This window comes from Athene cunicularia (genome assembly GCF_003259725.1).
Source record: "Athene cunicularia isolate RWA chromosome 15 unlocalized genomic scaffold, athCun1 chr15_part1, whole genome shotgun sequence".
In the NCBI taxonomy this organism is placed as follows: Eukaryota; Metazoa; Chordata; class Aves; order Strigiformes; family Strigidae; genus Athene; species Athene cunicularia.
In genome coordinates this window covers 72,875-77,329 of record NW_020799121.1, presented here as the reverse complement: position 1 = coordinate 77,329, position 4,455 = coordinate 72,875, and positions in this window count along the sequence as shown.

Sequence of the window (4,455 nt, the reverse complement as noted above, 5' to 3'; positions counted from 1 at the left end):
CCCCCCCCGTGCTAGGAATGGTGGGTGGCTCTCAGAGCCAAGCCTGGTGGGATCTGTCCTAAAATCAACGTTCAACCCACTGTATGTGGAAAGCACAGTCACAACCCCCACCCCGAACCTCTCATAAGTTCTCCTCAGCCCACTCAAGGCCCCCCACCAGGACCTGGCATGGGCACTCAGAGCTGCCTCCCCTCTTCCAGATCAGGTCCACAGTCCCAGTCCTGACACTGTCCCAAGTGCTTCGAGGGGACCATGTATAGGCCCACACACACTGAAGGGAAGCAGAAGGCAGCCGGATCCACACAGAAAGGTCAGCCAGGGCAGGCACAGCCCCCCTGTCCTCCCACTGTCCCGCTGTGGGACATAGGGACCGACCCAGCGCTGGGAACCCGGGAGGCGATTTCCCATGGAGCTCGTTAAAAATAAACCCCATGACCCACAGCAGCTGCCTGGCAAGTCAAGCCCCGGCATGCTGGGAGCAGCCGTGGCTGCGCCACGGGACAAGAGCATCAGTCCCCTCCCTTCCAGTCCCATGGACCACCACCAGGCCGCCCATCCAGGCTCTTCAGGTTCTGCTGCAGCAGGAATCCAGGGTTGGTCCCTCAGCTGAACCCAGGCTGAGCAGTCCCGAGGGACCCACACCACCACCTGCCCACAGAGACCCTCTTGCACAGAGTCCTCAGCAAAGCCATCGCCCTTCACCCCCCCTACTTGGGGTCTGGGGACCAGGGGAGGATATTTACATCCCAGCGAAGCCAGCAGACAAAAGCCATCATGTACCAGTCCTAATGCCAGCCAAAATTGTGATCTCCCAGCCCCTGCCAGCCTCGAGGCCCAGCTGGGAACGTAATCCTTCCTCAGCTGGGAAGACTCTGGCAGGATGCTCAGCAGCCAGGACCACTGACCCCCAGCCAGCCTGGCGCTGAAAATGCACTCAACCTCAGGGGCAGCCACTTGAAGCTGAGGTGCTGCCTCCTACCCTGCAGCCCCTGCCACACCAGCTGGAAGTGCCATACCTCCCAGCACACTGCAGCTGCTTATGGCATCCCACAGCAGCACAAGCATCTGCCTCCTGGACAGAGCTGGGGCCTGCAACCCCCAGGCTCTTGTCTAGAGCTGGCACCTCCTCTGGCACAAGGGCAGGGAAAGCGGCTGGGAAGAGCTGGAGCCACTGTGCTGCCAGGGCGGGGGGATGTCAGGGCAGAAACCAGCCCCTCCGGCCACATGGGCCTCCCATTTCCCGTCTGCCTGGCCCGGGCAGCTGCCTGCACCCTGGGGATGCTGCTGCAGGCAGGGACGATGGCTGCCAGGACAAAGGCACAAGATAGGGCCTTTCCTGCTGCTGCTCCAGCAGAGACAAAAAACACCCTGGCCAGTCAGGAAGCCCAGCTCTGCTGCGCGTGGGGTGGCAGCAATGGGCTGGGGGAGCGACGGAGCTTGGTCCAGCCCTAAATGTGGGGCTGGAAGCAGAGGCCCTGTGGCAAGCACAGCTCTCCCTGCAGCCACGCAAAGGCCTTGAGGACAGAAAAACACTTCTCCAACCACAGGCCAGGAAGCCAAGGCTCTAGCCCTTCCCTAAATAAGCTGCTGGCAGCATATGGCTTGGCGCTGGCAGCCAGGTCAGGGTGATGGGGTTGGTGGCAGCAACTGCAGGAACCAGGTGCGCAGGGAAGGGGGGGACACAACAGGACACCATCCCCGCACACCCCACAGCAGGGGACACCCTGGCACCCATGTGCTGCATGACACTTGCCTGCCAGCTCCAGGACACTTCACCCCACATGAGAAACTGCAGCAGGGCCAGAGGAAGAGCCTCATCCCAAGCCGACATCAGCAAGGAATGAGGATGAGGCAAATGAGTGGCTTTGGAGGTTCTGTGGCCAGCAGCAAGAGGGAATGTGCTGGAAACCACAGCTGGAGCCAGGGGGTGGGAAGGGGCTGAGGGGCCCAACCCTGCTGGCACAGGCCAGCACAGGGATCAGCACATGCCAGGGCCCCACCAGCCCTGCCCAGCCAGCAGCAAATTAATGGTTACAAGCAAACGCCTGCCTCGGCACACACACAAAGTGGCTTTGTGAAAAGGGTGCTGGCAAGGCACCCGTGGGCTGCTTTCCCAATGATGCCCAAGCTCAGCACTGCTCAGAGCCCCAGCACAGCTAGCAGCTCCTTTGGGAGGGCCATAATTAGCCCTGCATCCATCCAGCTCCCTGGAGCAGTTGAGCACAGCACACTTGGGAGACTGGAGCCCAGCCACAGGGAAACTGCTCTAGGTACAGAAGGCAGGCACATCAAACACCTCCTGCAGCCCTCAGGCTTCACTGTCGCCTTTGGAAGGAGCCACAGGGAGTGTGGCTGCCTCCCAGGAAAAAGGAAAACAGGAGGGACAGCTGGGTGACCTGGACATGGCAGGGATGCAACACTCCTTGGGGCCACTGAAGCCTGGCCCAAAGGCCACCTCAAGGTTGTGACTTTCCTAGCTCAAGCCTGCCCTGCCACTGCCTGCAAGGCAATTTGCAACTGGTCTGTCTAATTAACCAGCCTGAGATCTGAAGGGGCCAGGAGAGGGAAATAATCCCCAGTCTGAGGCCAGCAGACTACAGCCTGGAGCTCATCACAGACCTGAGTGCCCAAATAATCCCCAACTTCCAGACACCCAGCTAAAGGCACCTTGCAGCAGCACACATCCCATTCCCCACAGCTCCCTCCCCAAACTCCTCCAAACCCTTGGTCACCTTCATGTTGCACCACAGGTTCATCCCAACCGGTCTCCCCAGGACTGGGGTATCAGCAATCAGCTGGAGAGGGAACTGTGTAGGTGCCTACGGGAGGGAGATGAGGGGCAGAGGCTCCCTAGCAGCTCCCAGCACAGCCAACACAGCAACAGCCCTAGAGAAGGGGCTGCAGGGATCTGCTCACATTCTCCAGCCTCCTTCTTCCAGGACCCCCAGGGACATTACACACTTTTGACAAGGTCTCACTTGCTGGGAGAAAGGAGGAGAAGCAGCCCAGAGCCAAGGCTGAGGAGAGCAGAGGAACACAGAGGAAGCAGTGGGAGAGGCAGTTTTCCCTTATATGGGCTAATCCTCTTCCAGCTGAGTGGAGCCAAAACCTAACCAGAAAGAAAAATAATTCCTTCCCCGCCTCACGTCAGCTGGGAGCAGGCTTTCCCCAGCCTGCGCCGCACAGGCACAGGGAGCCCCGAGATGCGAGAAGCGGAGCTCCAGCAGGTCAAAGACAAAGCCCCAGGGAGCAGCGGCGCTTCCAGCGTGGGTAAGATCCACCTCCCCGGGCTGGCTGGAGACCCAGCCACACCACAGACTCGACACCTACCCCAGCTCAGCCCAGAGACCCCAGCCGGGACACGGCAGAGCAGGACACACAGAAACCCAGACCACCCATCCCTGCACCTCCGGGGACCCTGTAGGCACCGACGTCAGCCCACAGAGAGCAAGCAGGGTCCCCAGCCCACGAACAACGGGCAGGTCCGCACGCTGCCGCCCAGAGCAGGCAGGGGATGGCATGTCAGGAGGCTCTGGCAGGGCAGCACAGCCCCCGTGCCGACCCCAGGGCACAGCCCAGCTCCAGCTTCCCGCCGGCAGTGCAGCACCCCGACTCTTTCCTGTTCCCCCAGACGGGCCTTCCCGGCTGACTCAGCTTCCTGCTGTAGCCACTGCCCAGCGCTGGCCCAGGCAAACCCGCGCTCAGCCCCCGGGGGCTCCAGCAAAGCCCCAGCCCCGACCCCGCGGTGCCCCAGGGCTCGAGGAGAGGTGGCAGGGGCCGCCCGAAGTTGGGCAGCACTTTGTAGGACTTCCCGGCACAACAGCCCTGACTGAGCAGCTCAGAGCCCACCTCTGGGACACACGGGGGCTTGTCCACCACGAGTCCATCAGGCCCGGGCAGCTTCGAGGCCCGGACTCGGCTCCTGTTCTTACTCCCGGGGAAGCGAAGGGAGCAGGGAAGTCACAGGGACGTTGCTCCAGCTGCTGCTGCCCAGACGTGCCGGCACAGAGCCTGGGGAGCAGCCCGCGGCACCGGGCCAGACGGTAGCCGGCACCGGGAGAGCGGTGAGCAGGCAACTGAGCCGGCAGTGGGAAACGCCTCCGGCAGGAGCCGCCGGCCAAGGACCAGGAGCCAGCGAACAGATGTTAGAGCTTGAACGCGGTGCCAGCAAAGGGCCGAGCGTGGCTCAGCGCAGCAAGGCCACATCCCCTGGAGCCACGGGGACAGGACGGGGACTTGTGCTTAGAGCTCACCCGTGCCCCGAGCCCCGGCCCAGGCCAGCCCGGGTCCCTCCAGGTGCCACTTGCCCGGGACCTCCCAAGCACTGCGGCAGCTCCTCGCCGGCAGCCCCGCTCGCCCCCCCGGGCCGAGTGGCGGCGGCAGCTCCACCACCTGCAGAGCGCGGACGGGCCCGTGCTGCCGCTCAGCCCCGCACCCGCGCCTCGGACGGCCGCC